General features: G+C 37.5%; 1 protein-coding gene across 3 annotated transcripts in view; it reads right to left on the bottom strand.

The window, feature by feature from the left end:
* The window catches only part of LOC114454116 (integrin beta-1-like), a 48,938-nt gene extending 47,484 nt beyond the window's left edge, over positions 1 to 1,454 (bottom strand). For all 3 annotated transcript variants that reach the window (XM_028434314.1, XM_028434313.1, XM_028434316.1), the window contains exon 1: positions 1,187 to 1,454. The gene's annotated coding sequence lies outside the window, so the exon portion shown is untranslated. The remainder of the gene's footprint in view (positions 1 to 1,186) is intronic.
* Between the last annotated feature and the right edge of the window lie 16,473 nt (positions 1,455 to 17,927).

The raw sequence follows: 17,927 nt of genomic DNA, 5'->3' as shown, positions 1-17,927 counted from the left end.
AGAAAAAATATCAAGATATGAATTTTGCCCATATTGTCCAGCCCTATTATAGATTTAATGGAGGCAAGGTGTGCTGCTGGTCAATTTGACGATTATGAGCAATAACCAGCAAACTGATATTCATTGTTTCATACATCCTTAGCCTGAGGCTTCACATGCTGCTTCAGCAGAGTCTCTGTTTTCTGTTACTTTAGACTTAAACTTCACACAGGACACATCTTTGGGTCATCAGGTTTTAAAGTGGATCATTTAATGTCATTCCAAACGTAATCATGAGAGATCTAAAGGGTGAAGTCCTACCATATGACCTAGCATGCTAAAGCAGGACACATTGACCCAAACAGTTCTCACCAACCAGCAAAAATGACTTAAACACACAAACCACATCATGACTTGCATATTTTGCAATACTGTATCACAGAAGAATTGAGCTGCACAGAGCACAATAACGTAAAGTGAGTACTAGTAATAATTCACAGATTAGAGACTCTTTTATTAGAGGTTTAACTTCATCTCATGTGTTACTGTAACACTGCAAAATAACCTGTGGGAAATGAATGTCTAAAGTAGATTTAGAGGAACTAGGATTTGGTCTGGCAAGAAATCAACAGTAAAAATATAAAAAAGCAGCAAACCCAAAAAAAATATATTTTTTTTTTTTTCATATGTATATTTCTAAAGGTGGAAATTGCAGTGTTAAATATACACGGTGAAAAAACACAGCCACATTACGCTTATGTAGAAAAGGTCCGGAAAAAGCAGAAAACGTACCCCTAGTCCCAGACTAGGGGTACGTTTCCGTATCAACAGACACTTCATATATTTAATGTATTTTCTACTGTGGAATGCAGTACTGTGAGCTCAATTCTTAATTTCAACATTAATATATTTGAATAATGCACTAAGTATGAGCTAATTTACATTAGTTCACTGAGAATATCCTACAAATTAAAATAAAAGTTGGTATTGTCCTATGAATCGATACCCAGCTCTAATCAATAGGTATTCATACTGGTGAGAACACCAATCTAGGGCCGAACTCCATTTCGTGGCGGTATCGTTTTGGCCCGCTGGCCGAATATTTGACACCACTGCTAGTATAAGAAGCTAAAAACTGATAATTAATGAACAAATTAATACACAAAAATATACATTATAAATATTTAAAAAAAGCTTTAATGTGTACCTCAATGACGCTGTGTTATTCCCCAGACTGCATCAAAAGTCGTCTCTCTTCCTTTCCGTCCCAGAGCCGGTTGGCTACAGACGGTCACAGACAGCTACTATCTGCTCCGTTAACACCTCCAATAAAAGTCACCGGAACCTCCCGCCGCTCATTCCCCTTCACGGAGCAGGCAGTGGGCGAGCTGTGGGTAAAGACACCCGAGGACAGGTCCCGGTCCTCTGCACGGAGGTCTCTCTTCAATCTGAACCTGCGGCGAGACACGGTTTAGCAAAACCACAGGGGCGCGAGACCACGTAAAACTGTGTCACCAAAACCCCTTCAAAATAAAAGCACCAAAAATCATCAAACAAAAGATGTAATGAAAACCTCCAAAATGAATATCTTACATCTGATTTTATTAGACAAGTATATAACTTTCAATTAAGTAACAACTGATTTTAAAGCATTTTAAACTGCAATAAAACTAACAATAATCTTTTTTACAAACCCAGTTCAATCATTACTACTAGTTCTGCGTCAGCAATTTATCACTGTTTTAAGTTTGTTTTTATGCTTTTATTTTTAAAGCCTAATAGTCGAGCCTTGTGTGGAACATTGTGTGTGTATGGTGTGTATGTATGAATCACAATAAACTATATATATCCATCCAAAAAATAAAATAAAATAAGGTTTAGCTTTTGGTGTCAGTGCGTTAGAGCTGGGCATTTTATTTTGGTGATACAGAAAATTACATCGCCTATAATGATATATTTTCATTTTATAGCCTATTATTTTTTTTATTAAAACACTCATTTTCGGAGTCACTGCTTTAGCTACTTCTCAGTAGAAAAACACAGTTAGACGGATTTCTGAGTGCCTTCTAACCCAGCATTTCCCCCAAACAAGCCACACTACAGAACTCACTCACACGTGCTGTCCCTTACAGGTGAAGAGGCCAAAAGCAGCACAAATTGTTTAGCTGTTTGTTAATAAATGAGCCTGTTTGGCATTTTATATCAGCAAAATTAACCCAGAATTGTTTTTCTGCTCAGAATTTATTTGATTTAAAAAAATATTGAGATTTATATTGTATATTGACATTTTGAGAAAAAATGTCGAGGTATTAGTTTTGGTCCGTATCGCCCAGCCCTAGAGTGAGTATTTTTTCAGCCTTGTTTCAAGTTTCACTTGACTTTGTGACAGAATTTTTTGTAATTTTAAGTTTTGTGAGATTGTTTGAGATTTTTAGAAAAACTGAGTTTAGTTTCCACCATTTGCAATTATTAATGTATGCAGTCATGTAATAAAAACTCAGGAAAATTACAAGCCTCTGCAAATGTTGTGAAGTTTCATTGGATCTGTGAATCTAGGACTGACATATATACAGCTGAATTATTTGGCAATTTACACACAAGCTCTTGAGTTTTAAATATGGGCAGAAACAAAGTCTATTTTCCATTAAAATCAAAATAGCTCCAAAATACTCAAAACAAACAAAGAGATCTGTGCAAAATTAGGAAGGCATAATTATATTTTATCAATGTGTGTTTTGGTTATTACAATTTATGTTCTAGAGTTGAACATTAGTGTTAATGTTAATGTCATTTACATGCGACTGTTTTGAAAGAAAAGATTATGTGGCAGTTTTTTTTTTTTCTAATTGGTTTATTTAAAGGTATTATTCAAGTTTTTTCAAAATAAAAAATATAACTCACTCCCCCATAAAAATGAATAAAAAAGAAAAAATGTCTTGCGCTTGTATTTTTTTGACACGTGAGTATATCACTTTTATTTTGACGGTCAGTGAATTTGTATCTTTCCGTTAGTTTTGTCGCTTGATTGAACGCCCCTTGCTGACGTCACTGCCAGAGAACGCCCCTACTCACATAAGTGTCTATTTACAGATGCTGCCAGCAAGTCTATTTACTGTTAGAGCCTGAGCCAATGAGGTTCACATCAAGTGCATCACTTACAGAACCGATGACACACACCTCTATTATTAGCAATGCTTGTGTCCAGCTTACATTTAGTTTTTTAGTAATACAGTATTAAAATAAGATGAAATTGATTTGCATTGACTTGTGCAAAAAGGGGTCGCACTAATAAATATTAACCAAAATGGGAAGAAAAAAGCAATGAAAGTTTTCCATATTTGTGAATAAGTTTTTTTTTTTAATTTTATTTAATTTTATTTATTATTATTATTATTATTATTATTATTATTATTATTATTATTATTATTATTATTATTATTATTTTGCATTGTTTTGATATTCGAATATATGAGATCACTTTTTAGAGAGTTTCTTGTTTGTTGGTGAGTTTGGTAAATAATAATAATAATAATAATAATAATAATAATAATAATAATAATAATAATAATAATAATAATAATAATAATAATAATAATAATAATAATAATAATAATAATAAACTCACCTACTGAATCTTATAGTTTGAAACCTTCTGATGTTTCCCTTCATTGTGTTTAGATGCTTTTTAAAACACACAGATCTGAGAACCATGACCAGTGTTTACATTTTAAGTCACTGGTGATAAAAGCTGTGTTAAAATCTGCTATATATATTTACCTCGTCTGCACATGCTTTCTTAGGTCAACATTACATGTAGTGAAATCTTTTCTTGACAGTTATGCATGTCCTATTATTGAAATTAAAGAAATACATGCATTTTATATCATAATTGTGACCATCACCAGTCCTCCATAAGGAAGGGTAAGAAACACTTTATTAAGGGGAGGATATAAAAAGAGAGGGCAGTGTCACACCTGGGTGAGGGGGGGAAGGGAACAGGGAAGAGAGACTCAAGGTAGAATAATGGAAGGGGTGGGGAAGACATATCAAACATATTTATAAAAATATTAATCTGAAAATAAGTACATTATGTTTGATAAGGATGAAACTCTAATTGATCATTAGCCTATCAGCAGGTAGCTTTCAGAAGCAGGCCTGTAGTCTTTGTTGTTTTTTGTAGTATTGGCAAGGCAAGGCAAGGCAAATTTATTTGTATAGCGCATTTCATACTCAAGGCAACTCAATGTGCTTTACATGATAAAACATTCAATTGTTTAAAATCAATAAGAACATTTAAAATCATCAGTAAAATCATCATGACATCAACAACATGACTAAAAATCTCTCTCTCAATCATACACAGTAGAGAAAAAAAGTGACTTTAACTTTGATTTAAAAATGTTCACATTAGATGCTGACTTCAGCTCTGCTGCAGTTTGTTCCACTTCTTTGCAGCATAACAACTAAAAGCAGCATCACCATGTTTACTGTGAGCTCTGGGCTCCACTATCTGACCTGTGTCCATAGATCTGAGAGACCTGCTGGGTTCATACCTGACTAACATGTCACTGATGTATTCTGGAACAAACCCATTCACACATTTATACACAAGCAGCAGAACTTTAAAGTCTATTCTGAGGCTGACTGGGAGCCAGTGTAAAGACTTTAAAACTGGAGTAATGTGTTCTGTATAGGCTGGATAAAGTGGAGTAAAGGTGAGGGACAAGCTACAATCTGTAATCTCTGGTCTAGTTTGACTTCTTTCACTATTTCTAACGCCAGAGTCAAACAAAGACAGTAAGAAATTTAATAGTTTAAATTAAAAGTGTAGAGGGACATAAAATCTATCTACACAGTAATTCCCACAGTTATTTATTTACTTTAAACTTGGTGGACAGTTAACTCCGCCTCTGCCTCACTACTGGGGACATCGTGGAAAAAATGTGGGAGAAAATAAACTATGGGGACCGGAAGGATCTCGAATCCTGTTTTGTCTCCATGGAGTGCTGAATGCTGCGTTTATCTCCCATGCTCCAATACAACACTGCACTTTTAGTGACTGAAGCTGCTCTGACGCTATAAAAACTGACCCATACACAAAGCTCAATGCAAACACTGCAAGACTCATATCTGAGAGTGAGCAAAAAGTATCTTTGTTTTGACTATGTGACAGGAAACAGATGTGCAGAATGTAAAAACTGGTAAAGCCTTCACTGGTTTGTGGAAAAGCAAATATTTGACACATCCTGTCAGAGGTGATATGGATCACATGTGTCAGGCAACTGTTAGCCCGAGGGCCACATTTTGTATGAACCCCAAAACAAACACATAAAATGACTCAAAAAACACATAAAATAACAAAAAAAAAAACACACATAAAATGACTTGAAAAACACATAAAATTGGAACGAAAACACACAAAGTAACAACAAAAAGACAAAAAGCAACAACAAAAACACACATAATGACTTAAAAAAACACCATATGACAACAAAAACAGAAACATATTGGATAGAAAAATCTACAAAATCCACAAAACAACAACAAATAAAACAAGAAAAATACACAAAATAACTCAAAAAACACATAAAATGACTAAAAAAAAACATTACATTGGAACAAAAATACACAAAGCAACAATGAAAACACACATGACTTAAAAAGCATAGAACATGATAGAAAAATACACAAAATGACTCCAAAAACACATAATCATAGAACAAAAACACACATAATTACTTTAAAAAACACAAGACGACAAGAAAAACACAAAACATGACAGAAAAATATGCAAAAAGACTCCAAAAACCAACAAAATGTGTAAAAAAATACACAAAACACAACAAAGATATATTAAATAACTGAAATGAAAAATCCCAAAACCCATCAATTGATTCCAAAAACTCCATAAATGCACCAAAAAATACACAAACTTGTGACAAAAATACATAAACCATTAATAAAACCCCTAAAACTGACTAAAAAAACCCAGACAAAAGGACAACAAAACCACAGAAAACCTTTGTTTTTTCCTGTATTATTGTTCACATTGATCATTGGCCCTCATATTGGACAATCACATTTTTGTGGCCCTCAATCATCTCTGATGGGTTGTACAAAACATTTGTTATACAGCAGATCCACATCATATCCTTCTTTATTTCAGACTCAGGAATTCATTTTAAAAGCATTTTTAAAATTATTATCCACAAGATAAAAGCATAAACAATAGGGAACATTTAATCACCTTTTGGTAGAACTATTATTTATACAAACAAGCATCAACCGAGAAAGAATTGAGGGTAGGCTTTGCATTTTTGCAATTGTGAAACCATACTGCTTATTCACTATATATATATATATATATATATATATATATATATATATATATATATATATATATATATATATATATATATATATTTTTTTTTTTTTAAATCAAACAAGATTCTCGGTATAAAAATCACAATCAATAGGAGCGGACCACAAAATGTAAACATTTTTGGGAAACGTTCAAGAAATGCATACTTTTTAAAAACCCATGTTTGGAAAAAATACTGTATTTCCAGTGTGAAAAGGGATTTTAGGGCCCTCATGTGTTGAGTTTGTGTAATTGCAAAAAAATGCAACCACGTGCAAGTAACTCTGACTGCAGTCCGCAGTTCGGGACAGGGTTCAACAGGACACGCTATTGGCTGAATCCAACATTACAATCAAGCATTGTCATCATACGATGGAGCATTGTAGTGTTCCGAATTAATTTAAATAGGAAAATCTGTTTTCCGAATTAAATTTTTTTTAAATCCGTTTTCCGAATTAATTTAAAAAAAATCTGTTTTCCGAATTAATTTGTTAAAATTCGTTTTCTGAATTAACATCTTTTTTTAAATCCGTATTCCGAATTTTTTTTTATTAATCTGTTTCAAATTATTTTTCTTGTTAAATCCGTTTTCTGAAATAATATTTTTCAATCCGTTTTCCGAATTAATATTTTTTTAATCTGTTTCAAATTATTTTTCTTGTTAAATCCGTTTTCTGAAATTTTTTAAAATCCATTTTCCAATTATTTTTTTTTGATCTGTTTTAAATTATTTTTCTTGTTAAATCCGTTTTCTGAAATTTTTTAAAATCCATTTTCCAATTATTTTTTTTTGATCTGTTTTAAATTATTTTTCTTGTTAAATCCGTTTTCCAATTTTTAAAAAATCTGTTTTCCGAATTATTTTCATTTTTTAAATCCGTTTTCGAATTTTTATTATTTTTAATCTGTTTTCCGAATTATTTTCATTTTTTAAATCCGTTTTTGAATTTTTATTATTTTTATTATTTTTAATCTGTTTTCCGAATTATTATTATTTTTAATTCGTTTTCTGAATTTAACTCCTCCCCTTGCTCTGCTATCACCATGCAGCGAACGTACACATGTTAGTCGGCTCTGATCTGCAACAGTGAAGTGCATCGCTAGGTCCATGTGTCTTTTGGAGTGTGTTTCTCTCCAGTTTACTACTTGTTTGAATATTTATTCTTGTTGATGCAATTTAGAAGTTTGTTGCTTAATGTGCATCTGACATCACGTTATTTTCCTCTGCTAGTTTATGTTATGGGGTTGTGCTGGAATGGACTATTATTCATGCTTTCTTTTTGTGTTTAATACTATAATTATATATTTTTATTCTCAATAAACTTGTTAATGGTAAATGGTAAATGGACTTGATTTTATATAGCGCTTTATCACCACTGAAACAGTCTCAAAGCGCTTTACATATCAGTTCATTCACCCAATCACTCTCACATTCACACACCAGTGGGACAGGACTGCCATGCAAGGCGCTAGTCGACCACTGGGAGCAACTTAGGGTTCAGTGTCTTGCCCAAGGACACTTCGACACATAGTCAGGTACTGGAATCGAACCCCTAACCTCTCGATCAGAAGACGACCCATTACCACCTGAGCCATGGTCGCCCAGTATTAATAAAATACTGTATATCTTCAGTCAGTCCAACTTTTGTCAAAGCTATTTTCAGGACAATGACGAACCGTTCTCTTTCATAATATTTCATGAGATGTCTCTCTATTTTTTACTTGTTCTTGTTCTACATCACCTGTTTTTATTATTTGTTAAATGTTATAGTTGTGCGTCCCATATCACCCCTCATCGATGCCGCCAGCGTGATGATCCTTAGTTATTGTCAAAGTCAGTACCCCCCCATTAGCCCTAGCTAGACCGTTATGTCGGTATGCGGCACACACAGATCCGAGGCAGCAGAGCTGCAGGGACCACTCTACGGCGCACCCGCAGGCATGCAAGGGCGCGGCCCACCCTAAGTGCCAAGCAAACCCCGCCCCAATCCTGGCACAGATGCCAGCACCCACGCGCCCCGCAAGGCCGACACTACCCAGAGAGACCCCGCAAAGAGAGCACCCAGAAACCGCCGAGTCTCCTCGAGGAAAAACATGGCGGACATCTCGTATATTTCAGTGGTAAATTGCCTTATTTCAAGATAGATTGTGGCTTTATAAATGTTTTGATGACATTTCTAGTGAGAAATGTACCCTTAACTTTCATAGTATCCATTCGGTTTATGTAAACGATCTGTAGTTTTTTCGTTACAACGAACATTCTGCTGTGGTTGCTATGACAACCTATAGACACCAAAAGGACATTAATATTCATTCACATACCGAGTGGATGTTGTAATTCTTTTGTTAAAACCTTTCGTATTTTCATCTCCTAACCGTGGTTGGGGGACATAGGGGAGATCCTTACTCTCCAGAGCTGATCAAGCAGCTTCTCCTCCGGTGTAAAATCCAGGAGACGGAGACCTCATGTAAAACTGGAATCGTGCAGAAGCAACAGGCTGTGTTGGTGTTGGAGAACTGTACTTTATTAACTACCTGCACTGTAAACATAAACTTCGCTACCTGTCCCGGTCGCCGTGTCGGACTGAACTCAGGACTCAACACACACATTTGCTCCACTTACACAAGCACACGCGTATCGGCCGTGGGCATGCACCCACTCCCTCACTGAAAATGAATACATTCAAGCTAGGCACATCTCACAGCACTTTTCTTGCTGTATTTTTTTAATTTATTATTAATACTTTTATTCATATTCCATCCCATTTTATTATGTTCCTACACCTCCTTTCTACCACTGTGTTTGTCAAAGAATGGCTATGACCGATGTCCAGGAAAACTAATCAGATGTCCAACCCACTAGCTTTGATTGACAGATGAAGTCATTTTGCTGAAAAACGACATCATGAAATAAAAGGCCATTGTGGAAAAGGACATTATAAAATAAAGATTTACTTTGTAAAAAACTTTGTTTTTTTTTTTTTTATAAGATCTTGGAAAATAAAGTCAATATTTTAGAAAGTATGACATTGTTAAAATAATCATTATGAAATATTTAATTATAATAAAATATCTTATTTTACAATTCAATGGTCATTATTTTTCTGTTATTTTTCAAAAATGTTTTTTATTTCTAAATGTTTTTATTTAATTATGAATCTTTTGGGCTTCCATACTATAGAGGTCAGGGTTGTGTAGTCATAATTGCAAATATTGGGCTAAAATTCCCCTAATGTGTCCTCAGCTTTTCTCCCTGGATTTGAGAATTTGTATGAGTATTATACTTACTTGACCAGTAGTGACCCGCTTGTTTTTGTTTTTACAGATTTAGTCCTCAATCACTCCTGTGGATCCACCACCCACAGAGTGATCCGTAGGGGTCGGGTGCAGAGAAGACTAGGTGGCGGTCGAGGGAGGGTGCGTCGGCGGCCCGGTCCGCGTCCACAGCTTCTGGCTGTTGGGACATGGAACGTCACCTCGCTGGGGGGGAACTAGACGGTGTCCCGACTGGGGACTCCATTGTTCTACTGGAGGACTTCAACGTCCATGTGGGCTGCGACAGTGAGACCTGGACAGGGGTGATTGAAAAGAACGGCCTCCCCGATCTGAACCCGAGCGGTGTTCTGTTATTGGACTTCTGTGCCAGTTGCAGTTTGTCCATAACAAACACCATGTTCGAGCACAAGGGTGTCCATAAGTGCACGTGGCACCAGAACACTCTAGGCCGGAGGTCGATGATCGACTTTATAGTTGTATCATCTGATCTCCAGCCGCGTGTCTCGGACACTCGGGTGAAGAGAGGGGCTGAGCTGTCAACCGATCACCACCTGGTGGTGAGGTGGATCTGCTGGCAGGGGAGGAAGCCGGTCAGACCTGGCAGGCCCAAACATGTTGTGAGGGTCTGTTGGGAACATCTGGTGGATCCCTCTGTCAGTGGGGTCTTCAACTCCCACCTCTGGATGAGCTTCTCCCAGATCCCGAGGGAGGTGGGAGACATGGAGTCCGAGTGGACCATGTTCTCCTCCTCCATTGTCTATGCGGCCATTCACAGCTGTGGCCGTAAAGTCCCCGAACCCGGTGGGGTCGCCCGGAAGTAAGGGATGCCGTTAAGCTGAAGAAGGAGTATGATGGTAGATATGTTGCAAAATGTGAGAGCTTGTAGAATGCGATGTGAAGTTGTAAAATGTGATGTGAGAGCTTGTAGAATGCGATGTGAAGTTGTAAAATGTGATGTGAGAGCTTGTAGAATGTGATGTGAGCGTGTACAAAAAATCCACACACGTGTGAAATAAATTTAATGTCACAAATTATGGAAAAAAGTGTACAGACTGATATTTATACATAAAGTTACAGCTGCAAACTTGTAATCCAACATTTATTCACATGTTTTTTAATTACTTGCATAAATGAACGTTTACAACAACAACTCTCCAGTAACAACTTCTCCAATCTACAGATGTACAAACTACTTTTCTCGTGTGAATTGCGCTGCTTGAGTTTTGCAACACATTTTGCGAGACGTCTGTAGCAAAACTGATTCATGCTTGTAGAAATGGCCCCTCCTCTCCCCACTCCCCCATGTGTGGGATCGACCAACTGGAGAGTTGTGGTTGTAAACGATCATTTACGCAAGTAATTAAAAAACGTGAATAAATGTTGGATTACAAGTTTGCAGCTGAATTTTTCTGTGTAAATATTAGTCTGTAATTTTTTTTCCAACATTTGTGACATTAAATTTATTTCACATGATTTTTTTATACAAAAGCTCAAATCACACTTTACAAGCGCTCACATCACATTTAACAAGCTCTCACATTGTGCAACATATCTACCTTCATAAAGGAGACCTACCTGGCCTTGTTGGCTGGTAGGACTCCGGAGGCAGCTGACAGGTACCGGCAGGCCAAGCGTGCTGCAGCCTGCGCGGTCGCAGAGGCAAAAACTTGGGTCTGGGAGGAGTTCGGAGAAGCCATGGAGGAGGACTATCGGTCGGCCCCGAAGAGATATGGCAAACCGTCCGGCGCCTCAGGAGGGGGAAGCAGTGCTTCACCAACACTGTTTACAGTGCAGGGGGGAGCTGCTGAACTCAACTGGGGATGTTGTCGGGTGGTGAAAGGAGTACTTCGAGGGTCTCCTCAATCCCACTGCCACGTTTTCTGATGAGGAAGCAGAGGCTGGGGGCTCAGAGGCGGACTCGCCTATCACCCAGGCTGAAGTCACCGAGGTGGTTGGAAAGCTCCACGGGGGCAGGGCTCCGGGGGTGGATGAGATTCATCCTGGGTACCTTAAGTCTCTGGATGTTGTAGGACTGTCTTGGTTGACACTTCTCTGCAACATTGCGTGGCAGTTGGGGACAGTGCCTCTGGATTGGCAGACCGGGGTGATGGTCCCTCTCTTTAAGAAAGGGGGATTGGAGGGTGTGCTCCATCTACAGAGGGATCACACTCCTCAGCCTTCCCAGCAAGGTCTACTCCAGGGTGCTGGAGAGGAGGATCCGGCCGGTAGTCGAACCTCGGATTCAGGAGGAACAATGCGGTTTTTGTCCCGATCGCGGCACACTAAATCAGCTCTATACCCTTCGGGTGCTCAAGGGCTCGTGGGAGTTCGCCCAACCAGTCCACATGGGCTTTGTGGATCTGGAGAAGGCATTCAATCGTGTCCCTCATGGTGCCCTGTGGGGGGGGTGCTCCGGGAGTATGGGGTCCGGAGCCCTTTGTTAAGGGCTGTCCGTTCCCTGTATGACCGCAGCAGGAGCCTGGTTCACATTGCCGGCAGTAAGTCAGACCTGTTCCCAGTGCATGTTGGTCTCCGCCAGGGCTGCCCTTTGTCACCGGTTCTGTTCATTACTTTTATGGACAGAATTTCTAGGTGCAGCCAGGGGCCAGAGGGAGTCTGATTTGGGAACCTCAGGATCTCATCTCTGCTGTTTGCAGATGATGATGTTCTCATCAAATCAGGACCTTCAGCGTGCACTGGGGCGATTTGCGGCCGGGATGAGGATCAGCACCTCCAAATCTGAGGCCATGACAAAAGATCTTTTTTTTCCAACTAAGTCCAAATTTGGAAAATGGGAAGATTTTTCTCAGTGATATTTATGACTTCAAAGAAACACAAATCGATGCAGGAAGCACTGTTGGCCAACTGTACACGTTACACAAATTTGGCATTCTGAGGATTTACCTCAACACAAGTTTTGCCAAATGCAGCAACACAGATGTGAAAAATGAAGCTGTCATCCAGAGCCTGGTGGAGCACAACTGACCGAAAATATAAATGACAATAGAGCTAAGCAATAATAATGAATCGTGTGGATTTAACTGAAGACGCAACCAGCAGCCATCTGTTACAGATGAGTCAGATGTTGAAAATGAAGCCAGTCATGCAGACCCTGGTGGTGGGGTGCATCTGACAGAAAATGAAAACAAAGAACATCAAAGCAATGCATGTGAACAACCTCTAACCCGGGGTTTCCACTGGATACGTCTCCGCTGCGCCACGGCACTGATCCGGTATTTTACCGCTCTTCGCCGTCCTGTAATTCACACCGGTTGCATTTTGAGTGCGCCGCGGTGCTCTCCGTTTGAACGACTGTGTCACGAGACAGAGGAGTTCTCACAATATTTATATAATTGCGCGAGAACGTGGTTAAATGTGTGTTATAAACACAACAATAAACAGATAAACAGGTCAGTGTTCCTAACGAAGGAGAACAAGAAGGTTGGACTCTGGATTTGTCGTAGACACATTTTTTATCAACAGCCAACAGAGAAGAGATAAAACTACACCAGTAAAACATGAACTAAATCAAAGTTGCTGCATTTTACAGTGTAGTTATAGTATGAGAGGAATCAATATAGCGGATGTGAATTTGTTTTGACGTTATGACGTTTTGATGATGTATTTACTTGAAATATAATCTGAAGTGTTTTATTTTGAAAAGTAAACCGATATTTTATTGCGGAGTACGTGCTTAATTTCCTGTTTAGCTTCATTTGCTCTGTGCTGATTGATGCGTCGTGCTCCGGTGTCCACCATAGAAGCCCTGCATATATCTGGTGGAGGGCACCGGACTACCGCATCTGGGAAGGAGCAGACACGCAGCGCAGCGGACCCGGTGGAAATTAACACATAGACTAAAATGGAAACCTATCAGCTCCGGTGACGCGGCGGTGACGTAACGCAACGGAGCCGCATCCAGTGGAAATTGGGGGTTACTGTGGATTCAGGAGAAGGAAACTCCAGCAGCAGTGTGGATGACTCAGAAGGTGGTGGAGGTGCACTCCAACCATTTGATCTTGATGACACCATGCCAGTTTTGATTGCTCACACCAATAATGCAATGACATCATCTTCTCCCATTCAGACTGAGCAGTTTCAGACATTTTTAGATGTACAGCTCAGTGAAAATGATTTTATGGCTACAGCATCACCCAGTCCGACCTCAAGTGACATCTTGGGCTTTGATGTTACAATTTTTATCGACGTGCACATAATATTGTTTCAGAATTGTAGGGCTAAAACGATTCCTGGAATTACTCGATTGCAAAAATGATTCGAAGCAAATTGTCTGCTTTGAAGCTTCGTTTAATTCACGTCACCAAAGTCCGTATCAGGCGAACTTTTTAGAAAGTAGTCTATTTGTAGGGTAGATGTACGGACTAAACTGGCCAATGACTGACTTATCACGTGACCTAAACTGGCCAATGACTGACTTATCACTTGACCTAAACTGGCCAATGACTGACTTATCACGTGACCTAAACTGGCCAATGGGAAATAATGAAAACAGGGAGAGCAGCACCTTCTGAGAATTCACTTGGAAGTCACGTGACGCTTGCGTGTATACAGCCCATCTTAATAAATAACAAATTAAGACTTCAATAAAATTGGTAATCATGGAGATTTACTTCTAATATTTCCATACACTGGAACTGCAGGAGATTCTTGTCGAGGAAGTCTCCCAAGAATAAATCCTGGTTCTTCACTATCTGAAAAATATCCATCCAGTATTGTGCATGGTGTTTCCTTACAATTCCCCACCACTTCTCAATCCTTTGATTGTGGTTACTGGATCCAGTGATGTAACAGGCATCGGAAAAATTGTCTTCATTGTTGTTTCTCAGAAACCTTTGTAGTTCTTCTAGTACACAGTTCTCTGTGCCCATGTCTGATCGTATTCTTGCAGGAGTACCTAGTCATTGTCACTTCATTTGTGAAGTATCCGGCTTCAACTTTAAGATTGCTATTGCTTAAACGCATGTAACCATACGAGAGAATCCATCGACAGCTCCACTGATGCATATTCCATATGGTTTAAGTTTGTCATAAGAATCCACATGCCATAAGAAATTTGGCCCTAGGTTTGCATACACACGTCTCCTGCGACAATGGCGTGACCTCAGCTCAACCCCATCCAGATCGAGAATTCCAAGAGATATCTCACTGTTCTCTGGGACACCACCAACCCAGACTGTATGCATTTTAAGTGCATAAACCTATATCCATGAAGCATCCTGTAGGAATCCAATTCTTCCTGTAGAAACAAAGCGACTTCAAGCAGGTCAGTTTTGGCTTTACACCTAAACAATCCTAAACTCCAAAGGCGTCATCAAACGGCGTTTTATAAATATTGTTGAGCGAAAGGAGGAGCACATTTTGGTTGCCAATTCTGCTGTTTTGGAACGCCGCCCATGACAACAGAGTTATTCGATTTGTTCATTTCAGGTTCCATTATGTTCCAAACAGCTGATTGTCACACAGAAAATGGATTTGAAAAAAAAATAAAAAAAAATAAAATACTGTAATTCGTAAAACAGATTTTTAAAAAATGTATTCAGAAAACTGATTTTTTTTTTATTTTTATTTTTTTTTTAACTTACTGTAACACTCCATCATAGATACTGTGTGATTATTATACAGTAAAATAACAATCAACCTCCAAATAAATAAATAATTCCTTATAAATCATTTTATGAGACATAATTTTATAGGCATACAAAATAGATATGCTTAAAAATAAAATGTAGATATTTGTGGAGTAATTATATTTTCTGCTACAGTTTACTTCATGCTGTGTAACATTGGTTTTACTTCATACTGTGCAATAATTATATTTTATATTTTTGCAGTAGTTTTACATTTCATCCTATGCAATATTTATAATTATGCTATAGTTTTACATCATACTGTGTAATAATTACATTTCTGCTATAGTTTACCTCATACTGTGTAATAATTATAATTTATATTTCTGCAATAGTTTTACATTTCATACTGTCCAATATTTATATTTTCATTTCTTCAACAGTTTACATTTCATACTTTGCAAATATTTATTATTTTCTGTAAAGTCTATTCATATTTGACTATGCTGCTACCTGTAAATAACTACATAGCCCATCATACCTTAGTTACTTTTTTAATATTCTTCTTCTGTTGTTTTTCTTTTTAGCTGTGTGCACTTTAAGGTCATTGTACAAATGTATAATGACAATAAAGGCATTCTGATGTGGTTCCACTGTGATTGGCGTTAGATACACACGTTCCTGCCTCCTTAAATAGTTGAGACTGTTTCTCTAAAGGAAAAAAAACGGAAGTAAAACGATTGCCTCTATCTGTTGCAAAATGAAGTCAAGTTATATGTAATAAGACTGAATGCAATTGGTTTATTGAACATTGAGTGCCCGAACTGTAGACTAGTCAGAGGCTTCTCACTACGTGGAGTGGATTTTATTTGTATTTTTATTATTTTACTTTGATAGCCTTAACTTATATTATAACAACATACCAATACTAAGAACAAGTAAAACCAATTAGAAACAATTAAATGAGCTTTTTGTTTGTCTGAAGTTAAATTCTGACCTAATGGTCTCTGAAAAAAGCTCTTTTATGACATCTAGCGGTAGAACAGCGAATTGTTTGCATAAATGAAATTTATTTTATTTATTTAATTTTTTTTGCAGAGATTCTTCTTGATTCTGTTGATGCTAGAAGTTCTTTTCTCTCATATGACGTTCATTCACTTTGATCATGACGTCAGGAATAGCTCCAATTATAACTTATTTTATGACATTTAAACTGCAGTTTATGTTGATCATTTAAAAAAAGAATTAAACCAGAAAAATAAAATCTATTTAAATAGAAATGAGGGGCTACTACTACACCTTGACATTTCTCTGTGGATTTTGCAGCTTCTCCCTGTATCTGTGTTCCATAAAAATCTTCTCAGGTTGATGGGAGTCTCTAAGTTTCCATAAGAGTTAATGGTTGTGTGCATGGATATCTATTTATTTTATTTATGTATACATTTCAATTATAAATCTCTTATTTTGAAAAGGAATTGCAGATTTTTTTCATTCATTCTTTTTTCTAGCAGCACTAAATTGTATGAATATTAGTAATCTAAATTATGTTCTCGTGAGTAGATTGTGTCTTTGCCACAATTGTTCATTTATAGTTTTTAATGCATCCTACTAACGACTGACTTGATATATTTGAAGGAATTCCACTTTGACTTAACAAAAATAATAAATCTCAAAGCAAATGTGTTTAGTTCAAATTGTGTCACTTGTATGATCAAATACTTAAAAATGAATTCATTTGTGTTCTTTGTCACACAAATATAAACCAACTCCTCATTGGAATTGACACACGATAACTCCCTTTAAAAAACATTGTTTATTCATGTTGGGTTTTTTTTCTTTTTTTGCTACAACAGCAAATTACAGAAGCAGTATTGAAAAAAGTTTTGTACTTGTTTTTGTAGAAAAAAATAAATAAATCAGCACAATGTTGGAATAACAGTACAAAATGAAGCGTTAGTATGCCATGTAAAATGTAGGGACTGGACATGGTGGGATTTTTAAAATATATATAGCCTACCTTTTCAATATTGAAAACAGTTTTTATTCACATCACATATTTGAAAATGATATAAAGATGAATGCAAAACAATAGTTCTTGTTTGAGTTTTCGATTTTCTTTATTTATTTTTCTGGAAATGAACTCTATAAACACATAAAAGTCTTCAATATATTTGTCAGTGCAACATTGTTTCTGTTGGGTCCATGCTACAGTATCCTTTTTTCTCCAGCTGCTGCAGCCAAAGTTTGCCAAAGCGTGTCAGAGAATAGTGAACATGGCAGATGATGATGAAGCTGTGGATAAATAAACTGGAGATGCTTTCACCACATTGCACGACACACAGAGCACACGAATGGAAAAAAAAACATCTCAGGATTCAGTTTTTATTTTGTTTTTGATTGTTTGTGTTTCCACCGGGTGCACCTTGTCGTCCGGATCAGTCAATAACAACCCCTTCCCCCTTCCAGACCTTCAGATCGGAAGGTCTCCCACCTTCAAACAATGGCCTAAAAAGTTCACATTACGGTGACCAGAGAAAAACTGACACCTTGCTTACCTTGTCGTTGTCTTTTTCAGGCCATTGTCATACTTGCTGTGTTAGTGGTAGTGAACAGAAAAGGGAGCAAACATTACCTTTGGTAAAACTCGAGCATGGAGGCCCCTCTACCGGACTCTTGGTCCTGTACTATGAAGCTGGATAGGTATATCCAATATATCTCTCCGT

Source organism: Gouania willdenowi, chromosome 20 (genome assembly GCF_900634775.1).
Source record: "Gouania willdenowi chromosome 20, fGouWil2.1, whole genome shotgun sequence".
In the NCBI taxonomy this organism is placed as follows: domain Eukaryota; kingdom Metazoa; phylum Chordata; class Actinopteri; order Blenniiformes; family Gobiesocidae; genus Gouania; species Gouania willdenowi.
This window is presented reverse-complemented; position numbering and strand designations above follow the sequence as displayed.